This window comes from Somniosus microcephalus, chromosome 14, assembly GCF_052327205.1.
Source record: "Somniosus microcephalus isolate GS21.2 chromosome 14, FLI_Smic_1.0, whole genome shotgun sequence".
Lineage (NCBI taxonomy): Eukaryota > Metazoa > Chordata > Chondrichthyes > Squaliformes > Somniosidae > Somniosus > Somniosus microcephalus.
Window position 1 is genome coordinate 102,187,241 of NC_141000.1, and position 21,928 is coordinate 102,209,168.

General features: G+C 44.7%; 1 protein-coding gene across 3 annotated transcripts in view; it reads left to right on the plus strand.

Annotated features, from left to right (window-relative positions):
- LOC147107775 (exosomal polycystin-1-interacting protein-like) overlaps positions 1–21,928 on the plus strand; it is a 50,070-nt gene that overhangs the window by 20,072 nt on the left and 8,070 nt on the right. Inside the window, exon 1 of one of the 3 annotated variants that reach the window (XM_086007077.1) lies at positions 17,090–17,713. The exons of the other annotated variants lie outside the window; for them this stretch is intronic. The gene's annotated coding sequence lies outside the window, so the exon portion shown is untranslated. Of the gene's footprint in view, positions 1–17,089; positions 17,714–21,928 lie in introns of those variants that run through there. 3 annotated transcript variants of the gene reach the window in all.

Below are 21,928 nucleotides of genomic sequence, written 5' to 3' on the forward strand. Positions count from 1 at the left end.
TGTCTGTGTATTCAGCTCTCATACTATGCTTGCTGACTGTAGTTGTAGGGTATCAGCGCATATAATGTTTTTGCTTTCAAAGTTACCTCAGGACATTTTAGAGTCCATGGAGTAGATTTTCCTGGAGCCGTCAGGCGGGGTTTCAGGCATGTGGCGGGGGGGGGGAGAATCCCGAATTCGGGGGTCCCGACACCATCCCGCCCAAAATCCGCCTCCATGTAAGTTTCACAGGAGGCGGGTACCCGCCCCGCACTGGGACCCGCCGACCCGAGGCGGGAAGGGATTAGTGCCAATTAACTGCCTGTTAACAGGTAGTTAACAGGCAGTTTTTAGCCTAATCCCTATTTTGAGGGGTGTCGTGTGGGATTCCCAACGGCTCCAAACCACGCCAGGTTAGAGCAGTTGGGCCATCGGGTTGAAGGACTTGGAGGGGTCCGAGATGTCGGTGTTCAGGTGAGTGATGGGTGCATGAGTGCAAAGGTAAGTGTGTTTGGTGTGTCTAAAGTGTGTAAAGAAGTTTAAATTACCTGTACTTACCTTAACAGCCTTTCTTCCTCTAGGCTGCGGGAGCCCATCACTCAGCCGGAACTGAAAGTTGAACGGCTGCGATCTGTCAAAAGTGACAGCCTTCAGCTTTCATTGCCAGTGACAGTTCTAACTGAGTCTGTGTAGAAGGACTCAGGTTAGAAGTCAGACTGTCAGTGTTTGACAGCTTCAAACAGCTGTGAAACACTGATATTTCATCTGTCAAGAACTCTTGACAGATGAAATTTCAGTCTGTGACGTCACCTGTTGCCGGGTGGCCCTTAATTGGCCTGCTGAGCCCGCTGGGCGGGCTCAACAAGGTCAATCAAGGGAAAATCGCGCGGCTTGGCCGGACGTCGATGTAGGTGGGACTAAAACTCGAAAGTTGTAGTCCCGCCTCCTTCCCAACAGTTTCAGGAAAATCTACCCCCATGCTTTAACTTGTTCTGATGTCTTATACAATTAAAAAACAATCCAATTACTCCTAAAAATGGTTCCGCTAGCGATTTTTTTCTCAATAGCTTTCCATCGAAGGGGGCAAGGGTTAAAAGCAAGTCTTGGCATGCTCGGTGACTGGTAAGTCTTGCTATAAATCTTTAAAAATTCTGTAAGTTCTACACACAGGTACACACTGGGAGCTGTAATGTGCTGGCTTGAATAGGTAAGCTTCTACAGTACTTATTTTAAGGTCTCTTCCCCTGTCTGCACTTCTTTGTTCCAATCTCCCTCCCTTCCACTGTGCTCCACTTCTCGCTCCTGGCTTTGTTCCACCCCTGACCCCCCCCCCACACTGTGCGCCACTCTCCAACCGCGCCCCCCCACCCCCGCTTCCTGTGCTCCACTATCTATATGCACACTGTACTCCACTCCCAGGCCACCTGTCCTCCACTCCCCAGCAACCTCCTGTGCTCCAATTGCCTGCCCTCCACTGGGTTCCACTCCCTGGCCCCTCTGAGTTCCATTCCCTGTCTTGAAATGGGAGCATGCAAAACATCACAATGATGTTTCAGATTCCGGACTGGCCATAAGCAATTTCCTGAGCGATCTGCTAATAATTTGCTAAATATTTTAGTGCAGGAACTAAAATATGTCACATTAAAAATTGGATTTCCACTCGGGAAAGTAAATGAAGGAGGACCAGCAGCAAAAGATCACCATGGTGATGAACATGAACAAACAGCATACCAAGGCCTTCATTAATTGAAAGAAAACAGAGCAGAAAGTCCAGTATGCACTGAACCAGCAAAAGCTGCATGTTTGGGATTTGAACAGATCATTAAAGCATTTGAGCAGTTTGTATTCAATTATTCAAATTGTAAGTCGTTGCTTTAAAAAATAGGATACTTACAGCAGTCTTGTATCTGTAATGCTGGAGTTTTTGACCCAAGCACAGATCTAGGCGGTTGGAAAGTAAAAAGAATTGCAGTTATATATCGCCTTTCACAACCACCAGACATACCAAAGCACTTTACAGCCAATGAAGTACTTTTTGAAATGTTGACACTGTTGGAAACGCGGCAGCCAATTTGCACACAGCAAGCTCCCACAAACTGCAATGTGATAATGACCAGATAATCTGTTTTAGTGATGTTGATTGAGGGATAAATATTGGCCAGGACACCAGGGATAACTCCCCTGCTCTTCTTTGAAATAGTGCCATGGGATCTTTTATGTCCACCTGAGAGCGCAGACAGGGCCTCAGTTGAACGTCTCATCTGAAAGTCAGCACTTCGACAGTGCAGCACTCCCTCAGTACTGCACTGGCATGTCAGCCTAGATTTTTGTGCTCAAGTTTCTGGAACGGGACTTGAACCCACAACCTTCTGACGCAGAGGTGAGAATGCTACCCACTGAGCCACGGCTGACACTGCGAGGAAAGTACAGAGATAGGGAAGGAAAAGGCCATGAAGGGACTGAAATATTAATTTTAAATTGGAGGCATTCGAACCCTGAGCTAATGTAGGTCAGCAAAGACAGGAACGATGGGTAAGTGGGACTTGGTGCAGGAATAGGACACGAGCAGAAGAGTTTTCAATGAGCTGAAATTTGCAGAGCCTGGAGGATCGGAGGTCAGCCAGGAGAGTAGCGGAATGTTCTGGAGGTGAAAAGGCATGGATGACGGTTTCAGCAGCAGATGGGCTAAGGCCAAGGGTGGAAGCTGGTGATGTTTCAGAGATGGAAGTAGGTCATCTTTCTGATGGACATGACACAGAGTGGGAAGTTGCGAAAGGTCTGGTTCAAGTTTTTGTTGGGGTCTGAAGACAACGGCTTTGGTCTTCCCAATGTTTAACTGGAGGAAATTGCGGCTCATCCAAGACCGGATGTTGGTCAAGCAGTCTGGGAGCACAGAAGCAGTGTAGGTGTTGAGAGAGGTAGAACTCAGTCCACATGTGGAATCTGACCCAATGTTTTTGGATTATGACGCCAAGGAGCAGCACGTAGCTGAAGAAGAGGAGGAAGCCAAGGATCGATCCTTGGGGGATTTCAGAGGTAACTGTGCCGGGAAGGGAAGCATTTCTAGAGATACTTTGGCAATGAACGGATGGGTAAGAGTGGAACCAAGCAAGGGCAGCCCCACTGAGCTAGACAACAGAGGAGAGACATTGGAGGAAGATGGTGTATATGACTGCGTCAAAGACTGCAGCGAAGTCAAGGAAGATGAAGGGGGAAAAATGCAACACGGTCACAACCACAGAGGATATCATTTGTCAAGGGGCAGTATTAGCCTCTGCTATGGAAGAGGAAATTTGCCACATGGGGAACGATGGTCTCAATCCCATATCCATTCCATTCCATTACTCAGCATGATTACATCCAAATGGACCATTTCCAACAGATCATCTGATAACTTAATGATTTTTGGATCACAGGGCTAGCAGGTTCCCCGAGCTAAATATGGACTGTAGGGAGTTTGTGAAGGAATCTGAATCCAAACCTTAGAGCTACAATCAGAAGAGTGAAATTCCGTATCTATCTTTAAAGCTCAGAACTGTACTGCACAATCATTTCTCCCATTCATTACAGAGCGGGCTGTCAAGACCTCTCACAACTGTCAAGTCATTGGGCTGGATTTTGATAATGGAGGCGTGTAGGAGGCGGGACTACAACTTTTGGGGTTGTAGTCCCGCCTCCATCGAGTTGTGGCCAACCCACGCGATTTTCACTTGATTGACCTTGTTGAAGCATAGAAACATAGAAACATAGAAGATAGGAGCAGGAGTAGGCCATTCGGCCCCTCGAGCCTGCTCCGCCATTCAATGAGATCATGGCTGATCATCCAAATTTAGTACCCTGTCCCTGCCTTCTCCCCATATCCCTTGATCCCTTTAGCCTTAAGAAATATATCCAACTCTTTCTTGAATATATTTAATGAATTGGCCTCCACCGCCCTCTGTGGCAGAGAATTCCACAGGTTCACCACTCTCTGGGTGAAGAAATTCCTCCTCATTTCAGTCCTAAATGGCTTACCCCTTATCCTTAGACTATGACCCCTGGTTCTGGACTCCCCGGCCATCAGAAACATCCTTCCTGCATCTAGTCTGTCCAGGCCTGACAGAATTTTATAGGTTTCGATGAGATCCCCTCTCAATCTTCTAATCTCCAGTGAGTATAAGCCCAATCGACACGATCTCTCCTCATACGTCATTCCTGCCATCCCAGGTATCAGCCTGGTGAATCTTCGCTGCACTCCTTCCATGGCAAGAACGTCCTTCCTCAGGTAAGGCGACCAAAACTGCACACAATACTCAAGGTGTGGTCTCACCAAGGCCCTGTACAACTGCAGCAAGACATCCTTGTTCTTGTACTCGAACCCTCTTGCTACGAAGGCCAACATACCATTTGCCTTCTTAACCGCCTGCTGCACCTGCATGCTTACCTTCAGCGACTGGTGCACAAGAACACCCAGGTCTCTTTGTACTTCCCCTTCTCCCAATCTATTGCCATTCAAATAATAATCTGCCTTCCTGTTTTTGCCACCAAAGTGGATAACCTCACATTTATCCACATTATAGTGCATTTGCCATGTTTCTGCCCAATCATCCAACCTGTCCAAATCGTACTGGAGTTTCACGACATCCTCCTCACAGCATACCCTCCCACCCAGCTTTGTGTCATCTGCAAATTTGGAGATATTACATCCAATTCCCTCGTCCAGATCATTAATATATATTGTGAACAGCTGGGGTCCTAGGACCGATCCTTGCGGTACCCCACTAGTCACTGCCTGCCACTCGGAAAACGACCCGTTTATTCCAACTCTTTGCTTTCTGTCCGCCAACCAGTTCTCTATCCAAGTCAATACCTTGCCCCCAATCCCATGTGCCTTAATTTTGCACGCTAATCTCTTATGCGGGACCTTATCGAAAGCCTTCTGAAAGTCCAAATACACCACATCTACTGGTTCTCCCTTATCTATTTTACCAGTTACATCCTCAAAAAATTCCAGTAGATTAGTCAAGTATGATTTACCTTTTGTAAATCCATGTTGACTTTGTCCGATCCAGTCACTGCTTTCCAAGTGCTCTGCTATTACATCTTTTATAATGGACTCTAGCATTTTCCCCACTACCGATGTCAAGCTTACCGGTCTATAATTCCCCACCTTTTCTCTACCACCTTTTTTGAATAGTGGGGTAACATTAGCTACCCGCCAATCCATGGGTATCGTTCCAGAGTCTATTGAGTTCTGGAAGATGACCAGCAATGCATCTACTATTTGTAGGGCCACTTCCTTAAGTACCCTGGGATGTAGATTATCAGGCCCTGGGGATTTATCGGCCTTCAGTCCCATCAATTTTCCTAACACCATTTCCCTACAAATACTGATTTCTTTCAGTTCCACCCTTTCATCAGACCCTATGTTCCCTGGCATCTCTGGGAGATTATTTGTGTCCTCCTTTGTGAAGACAGAACCAAAATATGTATTTAGTTGGTCTGCCATTTCTTTGTTCCCCATTATAAATTCCCCCGATTCTGACTGCAAGGGACCTACGCTTGACTTCACCAATCTTTTTCTCTTCACATATCTATAAAATATGAGCCAGCGGGCTCAGCAGGCCAATTAAGGGCCACCCGGCAACAGGTGACATCACAGACTGACATTTCATCTGTCAAGAGCTTTTGACAGATGAAATATCAGCATTTCACAGCTCTTTGAAGCTGTCAAACACTGACAATCTGTACTCTAAGTTAATTCCTTCCTCTCAGTCTGATTTAGAGATCTCTCCAGAACAGAAAGCTGAACGCTGCAACTTTTGACAGCTCGCGGCCATTCTGCTTTCTGTGCCAGTGAGATGAGGGACTCCCGAGACCTGAAGGAAGGAAAGCTGTAAAGCTAAGTAAAGGTAATTAAACTTCTTTAAACACTTTACACACAGCAAACACACTTACCTCTGCACTCATGCACCCATCACTCACCTGAACACCGGACATCTCGAACCCTCCAAGCCCTTCAGCCCGACGGTCCGCCTCGCTAACTTGGCGTGGTTTGGAGCCGTCGGAAATCCCACACTTCAGGAATAAAAATAGGGATTAGGCTAAAAACTGCCTGTTAACTACCTGTTAACAGGCAGTTAATTGGCACTAATCCCCTTCCCGCCTCGGGGAGTCGGCTCCCAGCACAGGTCGGGTATCCACCTCCTTTGAAACTGGCATGGAGGCGGGTTGAGGGCGGGATGGGATCATGCCCCCCGATTTCGCGATTTTAACCCCCCACACGCCTCCAATCCCACCTCCACGGCCCAATGAAAATCCTGCCCATTGTCTCAGAACTGTAAAGGCCTCTTCGACCAAGCCTTTGGCCATTCCTTAGAATCTTCCCTCTTTGACTCAGCATCCATTTTACCTTACACCTCTATCTACGTTGTAGGCGCTATATAAATGCAAGGTGTTACTGTTGTTGTTGCTGTTCTATAGCTAATATAATTTTTTCCACATGGACAATGGATAATATCAAGACTCTACTATAGACAATACAGGGCGAGGGGGCAAGCAACCTTCTGTGATTCAGATTCTCAAGGCATGATGAAGCCCAGCACCATGTTACCACTTTCCAGCCTCATTTTTCAGAAAGGGGGAAAAATCTAGAAAGACCATCCGTGTCTTATAGAGGGGGTGGGCGGGGTGGAGCAGTGGGGAACTAAGGACAAAATGATTGTTCAAAATATATGATAATTGTTGGTCTGTTGAAATCATTGAAGTTAATAATGATCAGCGTCAGTGCATACTTTGGAGAATGGAACATGGTTCCCCCCCACACCCTGCGTAGGCAGTGTGGGAAAGGTTTGTGTATGATCTGTAGTAGATGGGCTTCACATCCCTTCTTTGTGAGGTGTGGAGAAAAGGATTGTGCATGGTCTGTAGTACAAGTCTTGGCATCACCCTCTGTACTGTGTGGGAGAAAGGATCATGAATGATCTGTTCATAGAATCATAGAATCTCACAGCACAGAAGGAAGCCATTTGGCCCATCGTGCCTGTGCTGGCTCTTTCAAAGAGCTATCCAATTAGTCCCACTCCCCTGCTCTTTCCCTCTTGTACAGTTTTGACCACAAACTTGTGCCACAATGTATCATGAGATATCAACAATTGGATCCAAGGAAAATGGCCAAATGAGAAATCAGTTTGGAATGTTATATGGAATATAGAACTAAAGGTAATATAAAATAAGGAAAGCAACATCCCAATAAACAGGAAGTAGTATCATGCTTATTTTTACATTGTGGTGTTTGTGAAAATAAAAGTTTTGTGGCTCTCTATTGAATAGCATACAGTACTGCATGATGGGAAAAAAGCATTCCATTCCAAATGTTTGAACAGTGCAACAGACACACATAAGTTGTGTACAAGGTGCAGCGGCTTTTAAAATGACCTTAAAATGCTGAGCATTTGTTTTTTGTCTGCTCTCTGAGCAGTAGCGAGTGATTTCAAGAACTGAAAGTTGTAAAAGATCTTGCCACAACACTTACACCTGGACAAAGCTATATTTAGATTTAAGCAAGAGAAAATGGGACCAACAATAACAAATAATTCTGTCTGCATTGCTAGTTTACATTTTAACTTTAAGCAATTCATGTTGGGCAGCAACTTGTGAAAAGTAATTAATAGTATAGGGTAATATTTAGCTTTATAACAACCAGAACTTAAAGCTATTCTGGGAGTTTTTATTGGCCAGAGCTGGCAGGTGAAAGAGCTCAATGCTAGAAATGTAAATTCTTGATTTAATTTCTCAGCTAACCCTAACTTAGAATCATTCAGCAGTGAAGGAGGCCATTTGGCCCATCGTGCCTGTGCCGGCTCTTTGAAAGAGCGATCCAATTAGTCCCACTCCCCTGCTCTTTTCCCACAGCTCTGCAAATTTTATCTTTTCAACTATATATCCAATTTCCTTTTGAAAGTTACTATTGAATCTGCTACCACCACCCTTTCAGGCAATGCATTCCAGATCATAAAAACTTGCTGCAGGAAAAAAAGTTCTCCTCATCTCCCCTCCAGTTCTTTTGCCAATTATCTTAAAAATGTATCTTTTGGTTACTGATCCTCCTGCCAGTGGAAACAGTTTCTCCTAAGTTACTCTATCAAAAGATTGTTTCCCCTGGCTGGAGCATCTAGAACTAGGGGGTATAGTCTCAGGATAAGAGGCCGGCCTTTTAAGACTGAAATGAGGAGGAATTTATTCACTCAGAGGGTTGTGAATCTTTGGAATTCTTTGCCCCAAGGTGCTGTGGATGCTGAATCATTGAGTATATTCAAGGCTGAGATAGATAGATTTTGGACTCCAGAGGAATTAAGGGATATGGGGATAGGGTAGGAAAGTTGAGTTGAGGTCGAACATCAGCCATGATCTTATTGAATGGTGGAGCAGGCTCGTGGGGCCGTATGGCCTACTCCTGCTCCTAATTCTTATGTTCTTATGTTCTTAAAACCCTTCATAATTTTGAACACCTCGATAAAATCTCCCCTTAACCTTTTCTGCTCGAAGGAGAACAATCCCAACTTCTCCAGTCTCTTCACATAACCGAAGTCCCTCATCCCTGGTATAATTCTAGTAGATCTCCACTGCACATTCTCCAAGGCTTTGACATCCTTCTTAAAGTGTGGTGCCCACAATTGGACATAATACTCCAGCTGAGGCCTAACCAGTGATTTATAAAGGTTTAGCGTAGCTTCCTTGCTTTTGTCCTCAATACAAGGTTTTTTTTCCTGTTGAACTCACAATTGAAGCAGCATCACAATAATCACTGGATCTTAATCCAGCCCACCATGTTTATGTCAGGAATGCAATCCTTGCTGTAGATATCTAATTGTCAAATTTCACATGTGGCTAAATCCCTTATCTGCACTCACGGTGCACAAAACTGCACCAGCAGCATTAGGACAATATTTACCCTTCATGCAAAAATATTTAAATGAATATGATTTTTAAAAATCAGCTTTTGCACTAGGATTACATTCATTCCCTACAAATTTGCTTTTGCACTGGAGCTCTTATGGGAAACAGGCCTTGGAACTTTTTATTTTGCAATGTTTACAGTGTCTTTTTAGTACTTTGTTGTTTTTATTAGTGATCTTTTTTCAATATTTCTGAAATTTTTGATTACTAGAAGTCTGTAGAATTATATTTGAGACAGCAATTTTTTTTTTTACTTATTATTGGAAAGTTTGTTTTTAAATGTCCCCAAAAAAGTCCCTTATTTCCCACTAAGTCAGTGGAAAATTGACCATAATTGAATCATTTATGGGGCTTCAGCAGAACAGGAACAGATTTTAAAAATGGCATACGAAAAGAAGCTCTTTCAATATGAACTATCACAGATGCTCAGGGAGTTGTAACATAAATATGTTGCAAGCTGCAGAGTCCCATGGAAGCAGCAAGTGAAAGTAAAATTTATGATGGGGGCTTGGCTTGGATGTGCCCCAAAATACAGAACTTCATAGCTGAAGTGGCACAAGATGAATGAAGGCGTACCAGGATGATCAGCGGGCACGTAAGCTACACTGGTTGCACCTACCATGATTCCACCAACCATACCTTCATATCTTGACATAACTATCTGCCAATGATTGAAGACAACTGCCTCCATAGGCCCCAGGTCACCAGGGAACCAGCTGCAGTGCTTTGCATCTGCTGCAGCCAACCTGAAATATTGGTCCGGTATTGCTGGTAGTTGTGAAAGTCACTTCAGCCCTTACTTTTTACCCTTCATACTTATTGCAGACATACTGTACTGCTGCCAAATCGAATGCTAATCAGGGTAACCTTTCTTGCACCCACTTCATACAGCATAACATTCAATTTACCAGACATGAAACAAGAGGTGGTATGCAGCACCACTCCATCACTTGCCTCCAGACTGCATATCATGCCTCCATATCGGATTTCTTTTCACACATTTTTGCCTGGCTCTTCTACCAGACAATTGTCACAGACAATACCTTTGCCTCACCCACCCAATGCATTAACAGTCCTCCCCAAATCTAGCCAGAAATGTAGTACACTCACTGCATGTTTGCGAGCACCCTATCTACTTAGGAGTCACCCTTGACCGATGCCTCACCTTCAAGAACCACATCGAGAAGACAAAGGCAAAAGTGAGCACACGAAACAACATCCTGAATAAGCTCACTAACACAAGATGGGGAGCAAGCCCGAAAACATTGCGAACCAGTGCACTTGCTCTTTGCTATTCCACTGCCAAATACGCCTGCCCTGCATGGGAAAGGTCTACTCATGCCAAGAAGATGGATGCCATTCTGAATGCAAGCTGCCAATTTATCACAGGTTGCTTAAAACCAACAAACACCAACAGCCTATATATCCTGGCGGGTATCGCTCCCCCTGATATAAGAAGAACGGTAGCCAGCAAGAAAGAGCGACTCCGTCAAACATCAGATGAGAGGCACCCTCTGCATTGTCATACACCTATACCCAGCCGCCTAAAGTCAAGGAAGAGCTTCATGAACAGTGTTGTTCCATTACAATCAACCTCATCTGAAGCCCGCATCGCCTTGTGGAAAGACCGGCTCGCCAGTCTTGAACAACCCCCAGCGATGGAAATTTTACCTGATGAAAGCCTTCCCCCAGGAGCTAATTGCAACTGGACAATCTGGAAGTGTCTTAACAGACTTAGGACCGGTGTAGGTTGCTCAAAGGTGTCACTAAGCAAATGGGGATATTCAACCAGCCCGACAACTTGTGAATGTGGAACTAAGGCACAGACTATGCAACATCTCCTGCAATGCCCATCGTTAGAGGAACCCTGCACTGTTGCAGATCTTGCCGAATTCAACAACAAGGCGCAAAAATGTGTCCAGTTCTGGCTGGGCTATGTATAGACTGTCCGTGGACATGATAAGAAGAAGCTCATTTCCATAATTATTTACAGTTCCCAGTCAATTACACCTTCACCAACATTTTGTGGAGCCAATCCAAGCTGCCCACCTAAATCCTCTGGGGTAGATGTACCTGTGTTGCTGCTTGCAGCAGGTGGAGTGAGTGACTCCAAGTGTTGTGAGATACTTTTCTGCCAATCTTTAGGGACACCTAAAGAAACAGAAGAAGAATATGATACAATGATGCCTGAAAAGTATTCCATGAAAATAAAATTACATAAGTAATAACAACAAGCTGCATTTAAATATCGTCTTTACTAGAAAAAATGTACCAAAGCACCACAGATAAGCAGAAAAAAATAGATGCGGGTGGAGGAAGGCAGAGATTAGGAGAGGTGACCTAAAGCTTCATCAAAGAACTGGGTTTTGAGAAGGCTTTTAAAGGAGAAGTGAAGTGGAAAAATTCAGGGAGACAATTCTAGAGAGTAGGACTCAGGAAGCTGAAGACTATGCCACTAATGTTAAAAGAAGAAAGAAAGAAAGACTTGCATTTATATAGCGCCTTTCACGACCACTGGACATCTCAAAGCGCTTTACAGCCAATGAAGTACTTTTGAAGTGGAGTCACTGTTGTAATGTGGGAAACGCGGCAGCCAATTTGCGCACAGCAAGGCCCCAGAAAAAAGATAATCTGGTTTTTTTTGTTATGTTGTTTGAGGGATAAATATTTGCAAGGTCACTGGGGATAACTCCCCTGCTCTTCTTTGAAATAGTGCCATAGGATCTTTGACGTTCACCTAAGAGAGCAGACAGGGCCTCAGTTTAACATCTCATCCGAGAGACAGCACCTCTGACAGTGCAGCTCTCCCTCAGCACTGCATTGGAGCATTAGCCTAGCTTTATGTGCTCAAGTCCCTGGAGTGGGACTTGAACCCACAACCTTCTGACGCAGAGGCAAATGTGCTACCAACTGAGCCACAGCTGACACTTGTTGGAGCAAAGAGAGAGGGAGATACACAAAAGGCTAGAGTCAGAGGAACAAAGTGTTCCGGGAGGGGATCTAGGGTGGGAGGAGATGGCAAAGATGGCATGGGATGAAGCTATGAAGGAAGTTAAGGATGAGGATGAGGATTTTAAGTTTAATGCATTTGGGAATGGGGAGCCAATGTAGGTCAGTGAGGACAGGGGTGATGGTGGGTGGACTTAGTGCAGGACAGGATAAATTCAGAAGAGGTTGGAGTATATGGAGGATAAAAGACCACCAGGGAGATTGTTACCCCAAATATAATTCGACAATTTCATATTCATCAGAAGACGAGCATTAGAGTAGTCAATGGAAATGACAATGGCAAGTATTGGGGTTTCAGTGGCAATGGGGAGAGGTAGGGTTGGAGACAGACAATGTTGCAGAAGTGAAAACAATTGGCCTTAGTGATGAAGAGGATATAGGATCTGAAACCTACTTCAGTCAAACAGAAAGTCACGGTGTATAAAGGTAAAGAAGTCATGCCTCAGCTGTATAGAGCCTTGGTGAGACTGTAGTATCTGGAGCACTGCATTCAGTTCTAGGCACTGTACCTCAGGAAGGATATATTGGCCTTGAAGGGGGTGCAGCGCAAATTCACCAAAATGATACCGGGGCTTAAAAGGTTAAATTATGAGGACAGGTTGCATAAACTTGGCTTGTATTCACCTGAGCGTAGAAAATTGAGGGGTGATCTAATTGAGATGTTTAAAATGATAAAAGGAAAGGGTAAAAGAAAAAGGACTTGCACTTATATAGCACCTTTCGTGACCTCAGGATATCTCAAAGTGCTTTTGGAGTGTAGTCATTGTTGTAATGTGGGAAACGCGGCAGTCAATTTGCGCACAGCAAGCTCCCACAAACAGCAATGTGATAATGACCAGATACAGGAAACTTTCTGGTATCCGGCACTGACGGGACCAAGCTGGTGCCGTTAGATCAAAACTGCCGCAGAAACCAGCGCTAATGTTAAAACATATGGAGCTCAGAGCTCCGTGTGAAGCAACAAACCCTGTTGCTTAGCAACAAACCCTGTTGCTTAGCAACAGCTTCAAAACAGTCGGCGCAGCTTGCAAGCGTCTAGCTGAAGCTGTTGCTTAGCTACAGAGATGCTTGCAGAGCCAGGACTGGAGAAAAGAAGCAATGAAAAGAAAAAAAATGATCTGAACCGACTCCTGAATTTTGCCGGTAGATAGAGCTTTCCGGACATTTAACCTCCGGATAAACAAAAGTTTCCTGTAATCTGTTTTTTAGTGGTATTGGTTGTGGGATAAATATTGTCCAGGACACCCGGGAGAACTTCCCTGCTCTTCTTCAAAATAGTGCCATAGGATCTTTTACATCTGCCTGAGAGAGCAGCCAGGACCTCAGTTTAACGTCTCATCGAAAAGACAGCACCTCCGTCAGCGCAGCACTGCCAAGTCTCTGGAATTTGAACCCACAACCTTCTGACTCATAGGCAGAGTGCTAACTACTGAACCACAACTGACACTGTAAAAAGAAATATTTCTGTTGGTGGGGAATCCAGAACAAGGGGGCATACTCTTAAAATTAGAACCAGGCCATTTAGGAGTGAAATTAGGAAGCAATTGTTCACGCACAGCGTAATGGGAATCTGGAAATTTCTCCCTCAAATGGCATTGGATGCTGGATCAATTTGAAATGTTGATTACTGAGATTTTGTTGGGTATCAAGGGATATGGAAGCAAGACGAGCAAATGGAGTTGAGGTACAGATCAGCCATGATCTAACTGAATGGCGGAAGAGGCTTGAGGGGCTGAATGTCCTACGCCTGTTCCTATTTACAAGTAAAAGATAACATAATTTTCTATGAAAACACTGCTTACACCACAGGACAGCAAACTTGTTATGGTTATTGAATATTAAAACTATGTTTCCAAAATATCTATTGTATGATACAATGCAAATCTAAGAATGCTGAACAAAGTCATTTGCATTTATTTTACTGTCATGGTCCATTGCTTTTAAAAGGGTGTTGTCACTCCTTATAACTTTTTACACAAGTTATTTGTAAACATCCAACACAATAATGTCATTGTGTCCCACTGGCAGAATTTGTGTTATGAAAATGTGTCATAAATACATCATTGCTATCGCTTTCATGTGATACTATTACTATCATATCACGGGAAAAGTTTATAATGGAATGTCTAGTTTGGCTATCCTTTCGATGGCCTCCTGAGATGCCAAGTGGAGAAATGAGGTGCCTCCCGCAACAGATCTTAGTGGGCAGGTTGATGTGATGTGTTCCAAAGTCTGGGACTCCTGGCCAAACAGTTGCACTTCGGGTCATCCCTTGTCTTCCACTTGTGGAGCAGGTGGCCGCGGTTTCCATGCCCTGTGCGGATTGGGTTGCGCTCTGTCCACTGTCTTCGAGGGAGGTCAAAGCCAGGGACCTTTGCTGTTGAGTCAGTGATGAGGTGTTGGTTCTTTATATTGCATGCGTCCCAAGATCCCGTCCATCTGGATAGTGGGTCGATACCAGCTGCACAAATATTGGCTGCTGTTTCCCAGAATGGCCGGCGCAATTTTAAGCGCTTTTGTGGTGGGTTTTTCAGGTTTTCGTGACTGGGAAGGTTGATGTTGCTCATGATTTTTTCCAGCTCACAGAGCACGGTAGCATCAGGGCGGATGGCAGGCAGGGCAATGTGGGTCAGCACTAGGAGCCACTCAGTTGGAGTGGACTTGTTGCGGTGCAAAGTGTTTTGGCTGTGCTCCCCCATGACGTTCCAGCGAGTTTACGGCATGTGATAGAGCTGCTATAGTTCTCTTCTGGGCCCTATTCACCTCCAAAACGGTAATGATACCCCTTTAAATGGTTAGCCTGTTTATCGCCTTATTCGCTTCTCAAAAATAGTGAGATTGTACAATTCTTTTCATGTTTTTAATTTTAATGGAGTGTATTCTGAAATGTAAACTATTTGATATTGTAATTAATATTAATTGCTACACTTTAGTAGATCTTACAGATAGCAGAAGCAGAAGCACTCTTCTAAAAGTATGTAATTTGGACTATAACCCTGAAAACTTCTGGTTTCAAAACATTATCAGCTAAATTAATCAGTTACATGAATTAATACAACAAATGTAGACAGAAAATAGTTTGAAGTTAAAGGTGCTAAATTAGAAAGAAAGACTTACATTTATATAGCGCCTTTCACGACCACCAGACGTCTCAAAGCACTTTACAGCCAATGAAGTACTTTTGGAGTGTAATCACTGCTGTAATGTGGGAAACGCGGCAGCCAATTTGCACACAGCAAGCTCCCACAAACAGCAATGCAATAATGACCAGAAACTGTTTTTGTTCTGTGAATGGAGGGATAAATATTGGCCAGGACACCAGAGATAACTCCCCTACTCCAAGGGATCTTTTACGTCCACCTGCGAGAGCAGACAGCACTCCCTCAGCACTGCACTGGAGTGTCAGCCTAGATTTATGTGCACAAGTCCCATGGAGTGGGACTTGAACCCACCACCTTCTGACTCAGAGGCAAGTGTGCTACCCACTGAGCCACAGCTGGCACCTCAGTCCCTAGGTTTGGAAAGGAAAAAAAGAAATTGGAAAATACCAACCACAGGGTTGCCACTCCTAATGACGGTTCAGCAGGCACACATGATGGTGTAGGCCAACAGCAACATTCACTATACAACTGAAGCATGGCAATGGCAAGGCACCACAGGCTGGCATGAAGCACTTTCAGCAGAGAAAGGTGAGAGGAGGATCAGAAAAGGTTTCAAATTTCTAGACACTGATAGGGAGGAAACTGTTTCCACTGGTAGAGCAACCAAAGGGCACAGATTTAAGATAATTGGCAAAAGAACCAAAGGGGAGATGAGGAGAATTTTTTTTTCCTGCAGCGTGTTGTTATGATCTGGAATGCACTGCCGGAAAGGGTGGTGGAAGCAGATTCGATAGCAACTTTCAAAAAGGAAATTGGATAAATACTTAAAAAGGGAAATAATTACAGGGCTATGGGGAAAGAGCAGGGTGTGGGACTAATTGGAGAGCTCTTTCAAAGAGTCAGCACAGGCACGATGGGCCAAATGACCCCATTCTGTGCTTTAAGATTATGTGACTCTATGGGTTTTTTAACCTTAACATTGAAGCACTAAAATGGTCCCATTCTGAAACACTAGTGGGAGCTGTAGAAGCCTGCCTAAATCTTGAGTGTTTTTCCTAACTTGATCCATTTTGAAGTTAGCCACATTTTCACAACGTGGATCTGTTCCAATTTGTGTGCTCATGTTGCTGACTTCTGCTCTCCCCCTGTGTCCTAGCCAGGTGATTGCCAAGAATCAAGGAGCAAGAGAATGGTGATCAGCAGCAGGAGTACACAAACTGCACACTGCAGAAATTTTAACCCACTGCCAAAATCTCGCTGTAACAACCTGTTGCCAGAAAACTTTTTTAAAAAGACAAACAAATAACCTTCTTTGGCTCCCACCTATATACCATTAAAAAAAACATTTTGCAACAGCTATGAGCCACGACAGCTTCAGTACAGTCGTCTGGTTTCTGGATTAAGACAGACGACAGTGTAATTGGAACCATCCCTATATATTTCCACAGTAGACACATAAGCCAGCTGCCAGCAGGTTACTATGAAAGCAGTAATTAAGTACCCATGCAACAAGAAGCAGATGCAATTGGAGAAAATTCTTCTTCCGTCTGATGACTTAACAAAGTTGCTCTACCTATATTTTTATATTATTCGAAGATGCTGAAGACGACTGATTCATAATTTGACAATGTTTTATCTGCGTAACGTAAGACATATGCTTTTTCACTTTAATGCGTGTGCTGCCTGTGGATCTTGCTGCCTGGTGTGTGTGCTGGTTCAAACTTCAGAACTAACACCTCCTCCTTCCAGCTAGCTACAGACTTTGTTAGATGTTAATGTGTTTAGCAATTTGATATTTCACAATTATTTAGCTTTTCACCCGTTTACACGTGTCGAATTTTCCATCAAAATATGTGGCCTTTCTGAAAATTATCCAACAGAAACCATTTATATGAGATAAGTTAAGTGCTTTGGTAAAAGCTCCTAAATTGCGGGGAAGACTTCACTCCATCTACCCTGACGGCTCAGTGGGTGAATGGACCGCATAGTAGGACACTGAACCATGACGGTCAGGAAGATCCCAGGTTATATCCATGGTCTGTGCTGAATTGGTTAACATCAGCCAAAACAACAGTTGGGAGTTTGACAGTTGGGTTAGTTAGGGGAGGATCTTCTAGGATGCCAGATCACATCCTAGAAGTGTGATTATGCGTGTGGATTCCGGGTGAGGACAGGATTGGGTTCAGTTTTCATGTCACCGTGGCTAAATGCCCTGCTGTGACTCACCTAAAGACCTCTCATATCATTTACACATAAACAGTGGCCACTTGGCCTAGATACCAGAGGGCAGCTGGTGCCTGTGAAGCCATAACCCAACATGAGCCGTTGCTTTCAGGAGAGCAGGGAGAAAAAATTGGAACAAATTAAGAATTCATCACCGACACTGATCAAACTAAAATTATGACCCCTTCTGCATAATTCAGCTGGCAACGGCACGACGTGAAGCCTAACTGACAGCCTTTTCTGATCAAAGTATCAGTGGGGTATGTCAGAGAATTGTCAATGGATTTGTGAATGATCAGCCCTGTGCCCTTGAATTAATGCACATCAATGCTTTTCTGGAATACTTCAAGAAGACATGTGGTATATGATTGGAATCATGTTGAAAAAACGACTATAGTTGAAGAAACAAAAAGAAAAACTAGCATGAAGGTCGTTTTTCTTACTGTGGTATCTCCTCTGCCCAGGTGGGTCTAGTATAATATAAATTTAGCTCGGAAGATCACACTTTGAAATCTCCTCACAAAATGTTTTATTGTAGTAATTGAAATAGATTTATGTTTACTAATCTGGTATTTTGCCTGTACTGAGTTAAAATAATTCTGTGGATACAGTTCGGGCTGTACCAAGGGATAATCACAATGGTTCCTTCCACTGTCCTTGAAGGATGAAAAATAAACTTGTAGAATCTAGCGACTATGGTGATCACGCCTCCGTATTTTCCATTTGAAGTAACTGTAGAGATGACCTTTGAAGCCATCAATGACATGTTTGATGAATGTGGTTAATGTTTAAGTTGGAGTCACTCCTTTGGTTAAAATTTAGGTTTGTATTGAACCAGATTGCTGTTTAGAAACTAACATATTAAGAGCAAATGTTGGGGGTGGATTTTGTCGGCATCTAGATTGAAGTACAGATATCTCACCTCCTGCTACTGGTCTGGAAGCAACTGCACTGTGAATAGGTTCAAATCAAACTGGGATAACTATGAGTCTTTCCTGCTGGAACACACTGTGCTTTCACTGCCAATAGAGCTTCAGACTGCAATCTGTTGTTATGGTCCCTATGTCCCAGTTCCAAGCAGGCGAAACAAAAGGAAGGTAACATTTAGTTTGGATATAGTAGTTCAAACTTAAGTAAAACTGGTTAATTACATTCCAATAATCCCTTGAAAAGCACAGTTACCATCACCAGACCCACCAATTGGCATAGTTGTGGCGTACCGACCACAGAAAGGACACAATCCGCTTTTCGGTCCGTAGGCTATAAATCAGGCGTCATGCCTTTAAGAAGGATCACACCTTTAAGAAACTCGATCTGCAGCATAGTTAAGCCCAGAGCGGGGGAGGAGCAGTCGAAGCTGTGGACTGATGAAAAGCAGTCAGACTTGGTGTAGGCTCTGACGCCATTTTGTGTTCAACATGCAGTCTCAAGAATTAAACCTTTTCTGTTGAACCTCTCCGAGTTCAGTATTTTTTGCTAGGAGTACGTAGACTCCTACATAGTATTCATTGTTTCATTGAAGAGACGACAGTCTACTGAAATTTTTATTGAAATCTGTTAAATTTTTATTGGTAACACTCTTGTGAAGTGCCTTGGAACATTTTGCTATGTTAAAGGCACTATATAAATGCAAGTTGTTGTTGTTCTTAAAAGGAAGGAGTGAAAAAAGGGAAAATGGGTGACAGATATCGAAAGGAGTTGGAAGCAAAGTCATTCAGACTATAGGTGATGTTATGTTTCATCAGACTGCTCATTACAACCACTGCACAACTCATCGAAACTAGTGGGGTAATTTTAACATAATCCGCCTGGCAGAAAACTGACAGATTCCCATTAGCGGCCCGTTTTATACCCCACCCGTTGAAGTCAATGGGCATTAAAATCGAGCAGGGTGTAAAGCGAGGGGTCAATGTGAACCCATCAGTTTTCCGCCAGCCGGGTTAGGCTAAAATTATCACCCCCCGCAACACCGCACCCCCCCTCGCCCCCCCGGTTAAAAACCCATATGTTACTGCAAAATTATGATCACATATAACAACACTTTTTTAAGAACACAAGAAATAAGAGCAGGAGTAGGCCATACGGCCCCTCGAGCCTGCTCCGCCATTCAATAAGATCATGGCTAATCTTCGACCTTAACTCCACTTTCCCGCCCGATCCCCATATCCCTCGATTCTCCTAGAGTCCAAAAATCTATCTATCTCAGCCTTGAATATACTCAAAGACTCAGCATTCACAGCCCTCTGGGGCAGAGAATTCCAAAGATTCACAACCCTCTGAGTGAAGAAATTCCTCCTTATCTCAGTCTTAAATGGCCAACCCCTTATCCTGAGACTATACCCACTAGTTCTAGACTCTCCAGCCAGGGGAAGCAATAGCTGGATTTTCCCAGGTCCCACCCGCACGGTGCGGGAGGACCCGGGAACTCCACAGCGTGCGTGTGACGTGAAGGGTGGGTTCCCTGCCCAGAAGTCAGCCTAATTGACAGGTTGGCTTCCAGTCGTGCGGGGAACTTGAACAAGGAGACCACAGGACCAGGTAAGTGCTGGGCCCAGGATGATGGCAGGGGAGGAGCGGGGGGCGTGTGGATTCGAAGCCGTGGCGGGGGTCCAATCCCCCGGGGAAGGGGAGGGATCTGATCGGCAGGAGTGGGGGTCCAATCCCCGGGGTGGGGGTCCGATCCCCGACCCTAGGGCTGAGTCATGATCCTGGGGGGTGTTCCAGGCCCGGGGAGGGGGGAGACCGATCCCCGACCCTGGGGCCAAGTCGCGATCCCGGTGGGGGGGGGGCATGTTCTAGGCCCGGGGAGGGGGCTCCGATCCCTGGGGTGTTCGATCCCAGACTCCAGGGTGTGCAGGCTGCTGATGGGGGAGCTTGGGGAGCCGGGAGGAAGCACTCCTGCTCCTCCCATCCCACAAGGATTGCTCCCCGAGTCTGAGGCCTCCTTGTTGCAGCCACCGGGAATCCCGAGCCCTGGGTTTCCCAGCCGCCCGCAGTAAAACTTCCAAAGCGGGTTAAAGTAGAGGCTTCAGGCCTCATTACCATATTTAAATTGCCAACCTGCCTCCTGGCAGCAGGTTGGCAGCCCGTCCCACCTGAGTGAAAGGTGAAAGTGGGCTGGTTGGAGGCGGGTTGGGGTCGGGTTTTACATTTTTACAACTTTCACTTCCCCCACCCCGCCTCCAACCCACCCGCTCTTACCTGTGAAAATTCCGGCCAATCTCTCAGCATCTACCCTGTCAATCCCCTTCAGAATCTTATATGTTTCAATGACATTACTTCTCACTCCTCTAAACTCCAGAGAGTATAGGCCCAATCTACTCAATGCAGATTCTTGTCCAAAAATAAATATCAGTAACTTAACAAATGGAACTGACTAGACTTACTGGGATGGATCTTGACTTTGGGAGATAGTGTAGAACGGGTGATAGTGAATTGGCTGCCCGTTTTACACCTCTGCCAATATTTATTTCCATTTGAGTATGAGGGAGCTAAATTAATGTACACAGTTGAAATGACAAGGTCCTAAAGCCCCCCAGTTTAATGAATAGCTTTATCAACTAATATGTTTGTAACCTAAAAGGAACTAAGATATCTCAGATGGTTGTAGGGCTGGAGGAGATTAAAGAGATAGGGAGGCACGAGGCCATGGAGGGATTTGAAAACAAAAATGAGAATTTTAAAATTGAGGCGTTGCTCAACCGGGAGCCACCGTAGGTCAGCGAGCACAGGGGTGATGGGTGAATGGGACTTGGTGCAAGTTAGGACATGGGCAGCAGAGTTTTTGGATGACCTCAAGTGAATGGAGGGTAGAAAATGGGAGGCCGGCCTACCTACCTTAAAGACGCTATATAAATGCAAGTTATTGTTGTTGTTGTTGTTATTATATAGCGCCATTCACGACCTCAGGAGTTCCCAAAGCAGATTACACCCAATGAAGCACTTTTCAAGTGTAGTCACTGTTGTAATGTAGGAAAGATGGCAGTCAATTTGTGCACAGCAAGCTCCCACAAACAGCAATGCGATAATGACCAGATAATCTGTTTTTTTTAGTGGTGTTGGTTTAGCAGTTCACCCACCCTTTAATTCTTTATGTATAAGCTTAAACAGCGCTTTTTTAAAATTTGTTTATGGGATGTGGGCGTCGCTGGCAAGGCCAGCATTTATTGCCCATCCCTAATTGCCCTTGAGAAGGAGGTGGTGAGCCACCTTCTTGAACCGCTGCAGTCCGTGTGGTGAAGGTGAAGAAGCCGTGGCGAGTGAGTTGCTGCAGTGCATCTTGTAGATGGTACACACGATCATCACACCATTCAATTGTGTAGGTCCCACACAGCCAAGCCTGAACCTAGCCTCAGCTAACATCTACACAAACCCATTTTCTACCATAAGTTCATGATTTATGATCAGGACCCCTGGGTGAGTTTCCCCTCACTAGCCCAGGGGCATTGATATCAATTGCACTGTCTCCCATCACCGCCTTCATTAAGATCGGCTAATTCAACACAGAACAGAGATTGAAGTTGAGACGTTAGATTTTTAAGAAGTGAACTGCTGATGAGACATTTTGTACCCGAAAATCCTCACATGGTTCACAGCTTTGAATGAGCCATTGGGACAGGGTACTGAGCAGAGCCTGTGTACTTTGCAATGGAAGGGAATGGGGCTCAAGAAATCAGTTA